Raw genomic sequence first — 14316 nt, forward strand, 5'->3', positions numbered from 1 at the left:
TCCATACAGAGGAATTTGATCTGAATAAATTGCTTATTATCCTTTATAAATCTCTAGGATAAGATGAAGTGTCAATCAGGGTAAATCTTCCCGACACAATATTTTCTTTCAAAAACATCGGGGGAAGGCAATACCAAGTAACTGCTTTTGGGATAAAGCCCGGGAGCTCTGGTGTAACTAAAAGGGTATGTGATAGCACCCAACTCTGGAGCCCGTTACACGTTTTCTTCTGCTGTGACCTGGAGGCTGACAGTGAAAGTCATGATTATTAAGCCTTCAGTGTTACTTGAACGGATATTAATAGCCACCCAGGTCCTCAAAGAGAGACAAAAAGCCATCGTTACTCTTTTCCCCAGGTCATGAAGGCTCTGAGTGCCGTCCCCTGGGTGAAGTCTCTCCTGCCCCTCCTCCACTTACACTGTGTCCTTTGTATCTGACTGACTAGCCTGAACTTATTTGGATAATGTCTCTCAAAGCCCCTGAACACATCGTTGCACGTGCCTCCCTCCAGCTGGTCTGTAAACTTGACGATAGTAGTGCCTGAGACCATCAAAGTGCCACTTAAGGGCAGAATCAAGCACTTCGGTGTTGATCCTCAGTAAAGGCTAAATGCTAGTCTCCCAGTAGCCTGGGAACACTCCTCAGAATTAACTGGTCTGAGCATGTTTGTACAACTGTCTTTAACAGCCCTTTAATGAAAAACCTCTAGAGAGTCTGTCCCATCGTGCACCACCGACCTCATTCCCATTCCCATTTCTTTCACCTCTGCCAATACAAATTCTCCATTTCCTTTATTTCTTTCAAAATAGACTCCAAAAAAAGACCTCACATCAATTAAATCATAATAGTTAACTGAAAATTATGTATATAGGAAAAAAACTTTGATGCTCATTGGAAATTTTTTTGGAAAAGCTACTTCTAAAACTAAAACAGAGGAGACCGTTTGAGCCAAGAACTGATAGGCTTTAGAGTACTGTAAATCATGGTTGAGTTCTGAAAATTTTATATTATCCAGTCCTGTTCCTACTGCTTTTCTTTTGCCCTTGGCCTATGTTTTTCTTATTTCTTTGTTCCTTAATAATATCATAATTATAATGCAGGCAGCAAAATAACAGTACTGTTGAAACAAAAATGTAATAATTTAATTTGATTTTGAGTTTCAGAATAATTTTGCAAAGAACGATTTTATACCTTTTTTGACAAAATAACAAATAGTTTTTGTTTTGTGATATATACTCTTGCACATACATGTCTATATTTGTGATATAGACACATACATATACATGTGTACACATGCATACATCTATATACACAAGCCCACACATATACCCTATATATTTTTGTTCTTGGGAGTTTAAAAAATAGAAAAATATTGATTTTTATACTTGACAGTGTATGGAAAACTTAAATTTAAATGATAATTTGAAACATTTACATTTATGCTTAGTTTGCTTATCAGTTGAGTTTAATCAATCTTTATTTAATGTTCCATTATTTATATGCAAGCTACTTTGCTAGGCACTGTGGGAGATAAAACGTTGGATTTCTTACCCTTCAGGGGATCACAGTCTCAGAGGCAACTCTTAGACCACAGAATTTTAGAACAGGAAACATCTTTACAGATTATCTTCTCTTAGGGGTGTGTGTTTAAGTAGCAGTTTCCTGATTTTTACCTAGTTCAGTGTCCCTTTCCTTCCCCACCCTCTCAACCATGCAATGATGTCATTTTCTGTGGAAGGGAAAGCGGAGCCGAAGCAGGCAGATGACATGATCCATTGTTCTGTAAGCTGGAGGAGATACAGACCAGTTTCATACAAACTATGAAATTAAGAAATCATTTTAGTGGGTAGTAACTAGAATATAAAACTTTTTCTTCTAAATAGATTAGAGACTATAGGAGATAGTTTCATATAATACATAATCTTATTTATTATTGTGTGCATTTAGTTGTATAAAATATATTTTAAGTAGATTTATAGAAAATGTATTTTTTACTGTGGTGAAGAGTTTGGAAAACATGTCTCTAATCTGTTCGCTCCACCCTCTCTTTAAACTGGTAGTTATTATCCATCTCACCCCCAGATATGCTGCTTATTTTTACTGTTCTTTAGCTTTCTTGCTATCATGACTTGACTGCCAAGGTAAAGTGACTTCTACACAGAAATCAGGTGACATTTTCCAGATATTCATCTTAATAAAAAATGTGCCATTAGGTAGTTTTTTTCATTATGCTGGTCTTTGATTGCATCCTTCTGGGTACAAATAAAATACTTTGGTGGAATCTGTTCATCTGTATGTATTGTTTCTGATGTGCCTAACTTGGCACCAAGATATGATTTAAGTACCAAGAGAATTTGGATTATTTAATACTAGTACATAATAAAACTACTTATCAAATATCCATGTGGGCACATTCAGAGGCATAATTGTATTCTTGTAATGCACAATATAAATACTGTTTTGGAGAATCAGCATGGTATGCAGAAGCCATGGTTTAGAAAAATGTATTGTGGTAGGCTTTTATCTGGGGGAATTACTGGCAAGTATAATTGAGAGATTTAATACTCTAGTTGTTTTCCTCACTTTTGTATTTGGCCTAAATATTTTTGGTCTTGTTATTTTTCATGTAATCATTAAATTATTGTTCAGTAAGATCTATGGTAGATGCTAAAGCATAATTATTTTAAAGAAGTTATTTTAATAACTATCTTCTTTTAAAGATTTTTTAAAAAACAGTTTTCCCCCGTCCCCACCAAAGGTCATTTTAAAACCTCTTTAAGCCGGGAGAAGAGTAGAATAAAAGTTCTCGTGCCCTTCCCTCAGCTTTACCATTATCAACTCATGGCTCTTTCCGTACCCACTCCTTTTCCCCATCCCCTGGCTGTTTTGATGCAGTTCCTTTGTTCCAACATTTTTTCTGCAAATATTTCAGTGTGTATTTCTAAAAGATAAGGACTCCTGTTTTTAAACCTGTCAAGTAGAATTTTAGGGATCTTTTGGAGAATATACTGAAGTTATGAACACTCAAATTGTGTATGGATGTTAGAGTAATATAAAGGAAAAGTAGATTCAATGGAAAAAAGAAATACCTGACACACAGTTGTACCAAAAAAAAAAAAAAGTTATAATGAAAAGGTAATTAATAGCTTAAGTACCCATGGGAGAAAAGAGAACATCTAGTATGTCTCCACATTCTGTACATGTGAGTACTGAAATAAAATCAAATGTATTTCATTCCATTTGACACAGTATTTCTGTTTCTAAAATCTTTTTTTGAGGGAAAAATTAAAGTTGTGTTCAAAGATTGTCAATCAAGGATCTTATTTATAGCAAAGACTTGAACCTAATGCTCAGTAATAGTGGAATGATTAAATAGAGATGATAATATCTATAAAATATTGCAGTGTTTTGTAGCCTCTAGAAATTGTACAATGTGATACTAATTTTATAAAATGTTTCATACATATTAAGAGGTCAGAAAGACATTAATCCAGATATAAGATAAATTAATAATGGTTATTTCTAGCTGTTAGAATTTTTATTGCTTTTGGGGGAGGATATTACAAATTTTGTTGTCTATCAGCTTAAATGGTATAAGTTAATAAATTGTAGTACTGTCAAGCACTATTTAAACATTTTTCATCCATTGCAATTATGTCTCATAATAGCCTTAAGAGATATTATTCTTATTTTATAGATTTGGAAAAAGAGGCATAGGGAGATTGAGTACCTTGACAATTTGGGTATATCCTTCCAGGTGTATTTTTTGCTTCTGAATGTAGTTCTTTTTCCAAAAATTGGGAAGATACTTTAAATACTTTTTAGTTTTTCCATTAAAAATGCCCTGTGCCCTACGTGTTCATCCCTCCCTTCCTCCTCTTGAACTCCTGGCAATCACTGATCTTTTTATTTACTTTATTTTTCTTTATTTATCTCCCCTCCCCCATATAGTTCTCTTGTTTCTCTGCTTATTGTTTGCTTGCCTTCTGCAGGAGGCACCGGAAACTGAACCCGGACCTCCCGCATGAGAGGTGAGTGCCCAACAGCCTGAGCCACACCTGCTCCCATGGGCTGTGGTATCTGCTGGTTTGTGGCATCTGCTCACTGTGGTGGGGGCGGTATCTAACCCACTGTGGTGCAGCTGGCGTCTGCTCGCCTTCTTTTAGGAGGCACCAGGACCTGAACCCAAGACCTCTGTTTTCTCTACAAGGTCAGCTGTAGACTGTGAGGCTCTCTAGGCTTTGCCTCTCTCTACAAGGCCAGTTGTAGACTATTAGGCAAATAGCTGTGTCTCTCTCCCAGAGGCTTCTGCCATGTATAAGGAGCTATCTCTATTCCTCTGTGTTCTTTTCCTGTGTGTTCACTTCCTGCGCTCCAGCTCAAAACTCCAACATCAAAATTCCAGCATCAGAACTCTGACTTTCTTCTCTTGCCATGTCTTTTATCTGTGAGTCTCCATCCATCAAAATGTGGCCCAATCAAAGCCCTAATCATAATTTAAGTAAATGTGAAACTTCAGACAGACCAGTATACAAACATAATCCAATATCTATTTTAGAAATTCATAACTCTATCAAACTACTACAGAGGTCTTCAAAGCTTTCCTCAGATTCAGAAAGGGAATGACTTCAGAAAACTTAAGCTCTAACTAGAATGTAAACTTCATGAGGCCAGGAATTTTTGCTTGATTTAATCATTCCTCATTCTCTAGGGCCTATCCATAGTCCTGCCCAGAAAGACTTGTGAATGGGAAGTGGATGTGGCTGAAGCAATTGGGCTCCCATCTACCATAAAGGAAGTCCAGGGTTCGATGCCCAGGGCCTCCTGGTGAAGACAAGCTGGCCCACGTGGAGTGCTGGCCCGTGCGGGGTACTGCCCTGCACAGGAGGGTGCCCCGTACAGGAGAGCTGGTCCACACGGAGAGCTGGCACAGCAAGATGGCACAACAAAAAGAAATACAGAGGAGAGATAATAAAAGACACAACAGATCAGGGAGCTGAGCTGGCACAAGAGAATGATTGCCTCTCTCCTACTCTGGAAGCTCCCAGGATCAGTTCCTGGAGCCACCTAATGAGAATACAAGCAGACACAGAAGAACACAAAGCAAATGGACACAGAGACAATGGAGGGAGGGGGGATAAATAAATAAATAAATCTTTGTAAAGAAAAAAAGAAAAAAAATACTGGTGAATGGATAATTCCTTTGCATTTATGTGTGGCATCGTTATAATAATGGATTTTTAGAAGTATTTAGGGATGGTAGTGCTTTTTAATTTTAGTGAGGTTGATGTCTTTCTGAGCAGCTTCTACATTTGTCCCCAAAATTTCTATTGGTATTTAAGTCTAGTAGGGTAGGTAGATATTTGTGTGAAATATTTTTGGTTGAATTCCAGTTTTTTCCTGTGCCTATGTGGAAATGTGATAGAAGGATTATTCTAAATGATACATGTGCATTTACCAGTCTACTTAAAAATGTTGTATTACAATGCAGTTTTTATTTGATTAAATGAATGAAACCTTTATGGATAACTTCCCTTTAAATTTGTGAATGAAGCAGTCACTGATTACTTTCATTAGATCAAGTAATATGACAGTAACTGCTATTCTGTCTAAAAATGTGATATCAACAAAATGTTGATAAATTTGGAATATGGTATATTACTTATGGTCATGAGCTCATTGGAAAAACAGGGAGCCTCTAGTGAAAATTTGGCATGAAATGAGGACTAATGGCCCCAAAAAAGGAGGTGGCTCTAAGTAAAACGGGTTGGACAATGGAACATCAGGTCTGTGCCATCCAAAAGCTCACTACCACATTGGCCCTGGAGTTCTGCCAAGACTGAGACTCTGCCTGGAAGACGCCCAGCATCCCACCTTCCCTGGTTTTAAACTATGTCCCCAATACATGTCTTTATTAGGAAGTGAATTACGAGAAAGTGGGTGAGATAAAAGTTTATATCTTCAGTTTGTAAAAAAAAAAATGTTGCAGAGAACATTGCTATATTAGCAAGAGTTTAGATTTTTGCAGGTGAAGCCCAATTATTTTAGCTCAGTACCATTATATTGCATTTTTGGCAGGGAAATATATGGTAACTTGTAATTATATTGGTTATTGTAATAGGTTTCTGTGCTCTTTAAAATTGAAATTTGGGAGAAGGTTAAAAAAAATGACCAAGAGAAGATTAAAATGCAAGTCCATTCTAAAATTCTAAAAAAAGTTTAGCATTTCTAAAATGAGAAAATGTGAGTCTCTTAAAAATTGAAGTTATTTTAATGACTTTTCCCAATTAGATATAAAAGATATTTGAGTGATCATTTGCTGCCTGCACTAAATTATTTGTGAGAAGTTTTTTATACTGAATTTTATTTGTTTTTCTTAATTATTTTGGTATCACAAATAGAAGATATGGATATTCTAAATTTAATTGAAACCAATTTCATCCTTTTTCTAAAGAGCTATCAGAATCTTTGCATCATTTTGGCCTTTGTTTCATTTTGAGAGGCATTGCAAGATTCCCCAAGTATTTTTGATAGAAGGACAGAGGAATTGGCTTAGATACATTCCATATCTTGCCATGTTATTTTTTTATTTTTAGGAGGTACCAGGGATTGAACCCAGGACCCTGTACATGGGAAGCGGGTACTCAAGCACTGCGCTACATCTGCTCCCCAATGAAAGTTGTTTTTCTCTTTGTTTGTTTTTAGGAGGTACTGGGCATCAAACCTGACATCTTGTACATACATGGGAAGCAGGTGTTCAACCACTTGAGCTACATCCACTCCCCATGTACTTGCTTTCTTTAGCTGAAATTTATGAACTTCTAGGTCACCAGACATTCTTGTACTCAATTACATGTTTTGAAGTCAAATGTGAATCTTAAGTTTGGGTCTTTGAAGTAATTTAGCCTAATTTTTCCATCTGGTGGGGCAGCCCTTTCCATAGCATTCCTAACAACCTTTGCAAAAAAATTCAGTGACAATTCCTTTATATGGCAGTGTTGTTATTGATCAAGCAATAGTGGAGTTGCTTCTTGACGTTGACCTCAAAGCCACCGTGGGCCAGGCACCAGAACTTCTCTGTTCACTTTTACAAATTATGACGTATTTCAAACCTACACACATATCAAGAACAATATAATGAACATCATTGAGATTTATTAAATCTTAATATTTGTGTATTTACTTCAGATTATTTCCACTATCAGTATATTTCAGAGATATATATGTCAGATGTCTTACTAAAATAAAGATGCATTAATTTTGTGTCATTTCTGTTATTTATTGCTCTAGTAATTGTATCCAAATAGGAAATGGGGTACACGTGGTATTTGAACACTTAATGTCATGATTAATTTCTTCACCAAACTTGCTTTTTCGCTTGCTGGAGTTAAGTGAAGCAGAGCTCTCCCAGGAAGATTCCATTGCCCGGAGTCCCCCCCCACAGGCAGAGCTGAGTCACTATTCTCCTTATCAATTGCACACTGGTGCTTTTAGATCATTACTACTCATGCTGGGATAAAAAGCCCTGCCCCTTCCAAGGCTTTGCTATTTATCTTCTCTGCAGTACTGTCAAATACCAGCTGGTCTCCTCAGGTCACTTCCATTTATTTGACTTTTTTCTTTTAAATAAGAAAGATCATTGATCATGTGCCTACACATTAGCAGTGGGCAGTTAGTCACCCAATCTCCCTGACCTTGACTATCTCAAAGTAATATAATAATAGTAGGAAAAATTACTATTCTTACAGATAAAATGTTCTCAATGTCAGGCAGGTGAAATGAAAATATAAATGAATCCCATGTTAAATAATATAAATGGAGATAAGCTGAAAAAGTGATTAGCATGCAAAAATAAATAAATAAAAGAAAAAGAAAACAGTGCCACTAAAATGATTATAATCCATAAAGAAACCCAGAGAAGTATCAACCGAATATTTTCCCAGGTTAACCAGAAGTGAAAAGTTGAAAATAGGAAGATTGTCTATCTACTAAAGGAATTGAAAATTCTGGGCACATATTGGGAAGTCTAAAAATGACATAGTAATATTACAGTATGGCTACAAGAAGAGTAAACAAATATAAAAAGCACCGCATTAGCGCTTACTATGTCCAAATAGAAGGATGTTAAAAAGAGAAACAAATCAAAAGTCCTAAACATGGTGGTACAAATCAATCATAGATCGAATTGTTGCAATATTCCTAAGACTGCTTTGTAATCCAGTAGTAATGCCTTCTAAGATTTGTTCTAGAAAATAAAGCAAAAAAAAAGTTTAAATCTTATTAAGTATAGACCAATGTATGACTGTACTACCCATATCTTAAAGTAATGATATAGTATTTGTTACATAAGCTTTGCTTTGAGGAAGAAATGATACCATGAAATTAAGATAAAATGTCAAGAATTATGGAAGAATTGTAATGTCATGTTGTTAATAGATTCAGAAATGAGGAGTAAAAAATTCCAGTAAGCCTGAATTATATTGTTTATGAATGAGCACATATGAATTAGCATCTTATTCTTACTTACCAGTTTTTTGCTCTAGAGACATACCTTTAATCATGATTTATTAAGCCTGTAAGCAGAACATCATTGTATTTTTCTAACTTTGCTAAAGGAATTTCAAATTAAGAAGTTTAAATGTAAAATTAAATATTTCAGAGGGTAGTTAGCCCTTTCTGTTGGGTTGTGGATTAAATTTATTAAACAGAACAAAAAGTAAGAAACTGGTTATAATTTAAAATGAAGTTAATTTGAATTTCACTACCAGATTAAAAATTTGGATTTGCTTTATTGTTGAAAAATGCCAAGAGCTTGAATGGTATTTAAACATGGAGCATGCACAATTAGATGTGAGTCCTTGTATATGATCATTGGTTTCATTCTGAGTAACCATTGAATTATTACAGATCTGGTGCAGTGATTCACAGTCTGTGACTCTCTCAGGGTTATTTTAAGTGGACTTTTTTTTTTTTGTAAACAAATTTTATTAAATGTATTTTTGAATAATTATAAAATTCATTTATTAGTTCAGTTTGTGAACAGTAAAAATATTACTACTACAAAGAGAAAGGGAGGGGAAACCTGTAGATTAAAAGGGACTTAAGAGACACAGAAACAGTTGCATGTATGAATTTTGTTTAGATCTGGAATAGAATAAACTATTAAGAAAATACTGAGGGAAGCGGACGTGGCTCAGCTGATAGAGCGTCTGCCTACTATATGGAGGGTCTAGGGTTCTATACCCAGGGCCTCCTGACCCGTGTGGTAAACTGGCCCACGCGCAGTGCTGCCGTGCACAAGGAGTGCCATGCCACACCTGAAAAAAAACGCAGCCCGCCCAGGAATGGCACTGCACACACGGAGACCTGATGCAGCAAGATGATGCAAAAAAAGAGACACAGTTTCCCAGTGCCTGATAATACAAATGGATGCAGAAAAACACATAGTAAATGGACACAGGGAGCAGACAATGGGGGTGGGGGGAGAAGGGGACAGGAGAGAAATAAATAAAATCTTAAAAAAAAACAAAACCACTGATGAGACATTTGGTGTTTGGGCATTGAGAGTTGATGTTATAAAGAAATTATTAATATATTGTAGTTATTATAATGGCATTGGCTTATATTTTATTTAAAAGAATCCTTGTCTTAGGTAAATATATCTGTGTATCATTTAATTCATAGATATCTATACTGAAATTTCTATGGATGAAATGATAGCATGTCTGGGATTTGCTTTGGAATGCTCAGAGTAGTGTGGAAAAGGAGCTGGGGGCATGGTGGTGTAAATTAAACATGATTTGCCGTTAAGTTAACTGCTGAAGGTGGGGATACTGTTTTCAGAAAATTTATATCTTGTTTGTAAATTTTAGAATAAGGGAATAAAAAATTAGAATAAGGGAGTTAGTGTAGCTCCATGGTTGAGCACTGACTTCCCACATGTGAGGTCCCAGGTTCAGTCCCCAGCCCCAGATACCTCAAAAAAAAAAAAAAAAGAAAAAAGTTTAGGAAAAAATGAAAGGTAACATTATTGAAAGAGAATAATGGGAGGATTGCATCCAGCATCCATGTGGAATTTGAGCCTCCTCTTGACATAGAGGTGCAATGGACACAACCAATCCAATGTCCGCATAGAAGAGGTGGTATTGGATTGAGAAAAGTGGACATGGTGGACGATGGGTATGGGGAAAGGCAGGAAGAGATGAGAGGTGGAGGTGTCTTTGGGACATGGAGCTGCCCTGGATGGTGCTTCAGAGGCAATCACCGGACATTGTAAATCCTCACAGGGCCCACTGGATGGAATGGAGGAGAGTATGGGCCATGATGTGGACCATTGACTATGAGGTGCAGAGGTGCCCAAAGATGTACTTACCAAATCCAATGGATGTGTCATGATGATGGGAACGAGTGTTGTTGGGGGGGGGGAGAGGGGGGGGTGGGGGAGCGGGGTTGAATGGGACCTCACATATATATTTTTGATGTAATATTATTACAAAGTCAATAAAAAAAAAAATCTTAAAAAAAAAAAAAAAAAAAAGAAAGAGAATAGCTGTAACAATAGGTGCCACTGGTATATAATGTACTCAGTAGGAATGGCTATGAGTAATATATAAATGTATTCTTTATATATAATATGTAAATGTCGTGTTTTGTTTTTCTTCATAGCTGAAGCCATTTATTTGCGTTTTGGATGATTAACGTCTAAGTGCTTAATTTTCAAAACTGCTCAACAGAGTTGTACAATCAAGATTAGATGATCCAGGTTACCACCAAGAAATTCCTGTCTTGAACGATAGGTAAGTTTACAGTAAATATTCTAAAAGCTAGTGTCTGTGCGTTCTAAAAAGATTTTTAATGCTAATATTTCAGCAGCTAGCTTCTATTATATTTTCTTGATCCTGTAACTTTAATAACAGGAGTTCAGAGTTGTGATAATCAACCAAATAGCTCAGAAATAGTATACTAACAAGGGTTTATGGCATTTTCTCATAGATTCAACTAGTGATTAATAGCGTTTTGACACTTGAATGCCATGTCTCAGGGTGGGTTCTCCATGCTGAGAGTTTGTCTTCTACTATGTGTATTAGGGATAGATACCTATGAAGAGCAGGAGGAGGCAGATTGGGCAGAGGAAGTGAAAATGCAAAACGGACTCCACAAAGCCATGGCCAACCCTATAGGGAGTCTTGCCAGCTGTGTGTTTATTTCCATTCTTAAACAGTAAGATTCTTGGGGATAGAGACAAGTCTTCACTGCCTTTGCATTTTGTACAGACCATTATAGAAGCTGCTCAGTGAACATTTGTTGAATGAGGGAAATCTGAGAAAAATCTTGTATTCTCCCCTCTGACACCTTAAAAATCTTTGCTCCCTCTACCCTGAGATGAACATAATTTTTTTGTATGGTATGGTTTATAACCACGAGTTGAATTCCTTCCCCCAGTTGACCATAATTTCTTTGTATAGTACAGTTTATAACCAGACACAGACGGTCTTGTGTATTATGACCAAATCTGAAAGTGACCTCTACTCTATAGTCAGCATGTGTTAGAAACCACCACGTTTCTGGGCTCCCTAGATAAAGGACGTCTGTAAAGCAACCTGAGGAAAACTACAAACAAAAGATGTAAAGAGCACGAGATCAAACCTGAAAAGGGAAAAAACAAAAACCAAAAAGTAACAACGTAGGACATTTGGTAATTTTTAGGCATATTAAGGCATACAATTTATGATTCTAGCCTGTTCCCCCCCCCCCCCCCATTTGTGGGGAATAGACTGATGTGAATTTTAATCCTTTAATGTTCAAGGGTTAAGAGAAAAGTCTACATCATAGAAGCATTTTAAAAACCAACGTTTTCATTTTTTTCCTATTAGGTATAGTCCTGCTTTGGGGCAAGAAATTTAAATCTTTTAGTTGACTTGCTTTTTTCCCTCTCCCTTTAACTGTAGGGTTCCCTGGGATAAGATTGGCATTAATAAATCCTCTAAATTTTCTCTGAAATCCCCCTCTTAATATTGTATAATGTGGAGCACCTTTAATTATTACCTCTTAAATGAATGAAATAAAGACTTTATAAGTAATGGCAGAAGAATAAAGATTAAAAACTCAGTAATTCAGAACAAGAAATTTGCTTGTTTTTTCTTTGCAATTGTCCCTGATAGTTTTATGCTTCATCTTTTAATTTTTATTGTGGTAATGTGTATACTGCATACTACTTTTCCATTTCATTCATTTTCATGTACTTATATTCCTGCTTTCATTTCTGAATTTGGTCATTTGCATCCTCTCTTTTTTCTTTGTTAGTTTATCCAAAGGTTTGTCAATTTTATTGATCTTTTCAAATAACCAACTCTGGTTTTGTTGATTCTATTTTTATATTCTCTATCTCTGCTATAATTTTTTACTACTTCTTCTCTGCTGCTTGCTTTGAGTTTAGTTATTCTTTTTCTAATTCCTCCAGGTATAAGGTTAGGTTATGCTTCATCTTTTCAAATGTTACATAAATCATTTTCTTCATGTTACGTATTGGAAGAATGAGATTGTGCTTGTGTTTCACTCAGTGATTCAAATTTCAGCCTTTCTTTCCCTTCTTAATTAGTTTTTCCATTTTTCACAAGGTTTATTCTGTTAGGAAGATCTATTTTCCCCCCTCAGTGGCAGTGTTCTCTGCCATTACTCAGGCTCACTCAGCCTCCTTCCACTAGGAAGGTCACCTGGTCTCCATGGCAACCAGGAGCCATTGATGACTGTGATTTCCATCACTGCCCTCTGGCAGGCTCACTCAGCCTCCTTCCACTAGGAAGGTCACCTGGTCTCCATGGCAACCAGGTGCCATTGATGACTGTGATTTCCATCACTGCCCTCTGTGGCAGGCTCACTCAGCCTCCTTCCACTAGGAAAGTCACCTTGTCTCCATGGCAACCAGGTGCCATTGATGACTGTGATTTCCATCACTGCCCTCTGTGGCAGGCTCACTCAGCCTTCTTCTACTAGGAAGGTCACCTGCTCTCCATGGCAACCACGTGCCATTGATGACTGTGATTTCCGTCACTGCCCTCTGTGGGGATGCTCGAAGGGGACCATATTTGCTTGTGCCTTGGTTTCCCAGCCTCCCATCTCTGGCCCCTAGCACTCCCTGCCCTCGGGGGTCTCCCATCAGCCAACTTCCCCCACTTCCCCCAACCATGGAGGGAGATCAAGTTCCTCTGCTCTCAGATGAGGATGCGGCTTCAGTGCTTCATCCCGCAGTCCTGACATTGTAAGAATTAGGTTTCCTGATGTCATCAGTGCTTTGTGATTGGCTCTATTTGTATTGCACTAGCCCTGTTGCCTCGTCTCTGCTAATTGTTTTTACTCAAGGCTTCCTTTTTTTTTCCTTTTGAACTTTTTATTGTGTAATAGTTTCAGACTTTTGTTTTTCAGGACAGTTTTGCAAAAAGAATATAAAACCTATACAGAGAACTCTAACATACCCTGACCCAGATACCCAGATCCACCAACTTTTATACATTTTGCCACATTCGCTTTATCATTCTTTCTATTTATCATCAATCTAATTTTATAAATATTTGACAGGAAGTTGTATATATCATCATCCATGAACACTTAATGCTTTCATATAAATTTCCTAAGGAGAAGGATATTCACTTATATAACCACTTTAAGTACAGTTATGACGTTCAAGCAATTTAACATTGCTATAAAGTTTATGGACTATATTCCAATTTTTTCAAATGTCCTGGGCATTTTCCTCCCCCATTATTAGATCCAGTCCAGGATCATGTATTGCATTGTCTTTTATTTTCTCCCCAGTTGTGTAAGCATATGTACAACATAAAATTTCCCATCTCAATCAGTCCCAAGAATACAATTCAGCGGGATTAATTACATTCATAATGTTATGCTATCTTTACCACCATCCCTCGTGACAACTTTCCTATCATGCCAAAAAGAAACCCTGTACCCATTATCCATTAACTCCTCATTCCCCCTCTCTACCCTTCCCCTGGTAACCTGTATTCTACTTTCTGCCTTTATGAATTTTTATTCTAGTTATTTCATATATATGGAATCATACAGTATCTGTACCTTTGTGTCCAATATTTCACTCAAAATGCTGGCTTCAAGGTTCATCCATATTGTAGGTTGTAACAAAACTTCATTATTTTTTATGACTGAATAATATTTCACTGTATATACACACTAAAATTTGGTTATTCCTTGATTTGTTGGTGGACATTTGGGTTGCTTCTCTCTTTTAGCTATTGTGAATAATACTGCTGTGAACATTAGTGTACAAATATCTGTTTGATTCTC

General features: G+C 36.7%; 1 protein-coding gene across 4 annotated transcripts in view; it reads left to right on the plus strand.

The window, feature by feature from the left end:
- Positions 1-14316, plus strand: part of FRYL (FRY like transcription coactivator) — a 252518-nt gene that overhangs the window by 47289 nt on the left and 190913 nt on the right. For all 4 annotated transcript variants that reach the window (XM_071216578.1, XM_071216579.1, XM_071216583.1 and 1 more), the window contains exon 3: positions 10666-10796. The gene's annotated coding sequence lies outside the window, so the exon portion shown is untranslated. The remainder of the gene's footprint in view (positions 1-10665; positions 10797-14316) is intronic.

This window comes from Dasypus novemcinctus, chromosome 1 (genome assembly GCF_030445035.2).
Source record: "Dasypus novemcinctus isolate mDasNov1 chromosome 1, mDasNov1.1.hap2, whole genome shotgun sequence".
Lineage (NCBI taxonomy): Eukaryota > Metazoa > Chordata > Mammalia > Cingulata > Dasypodidae > Dasypus > Dasypus novemcinctus.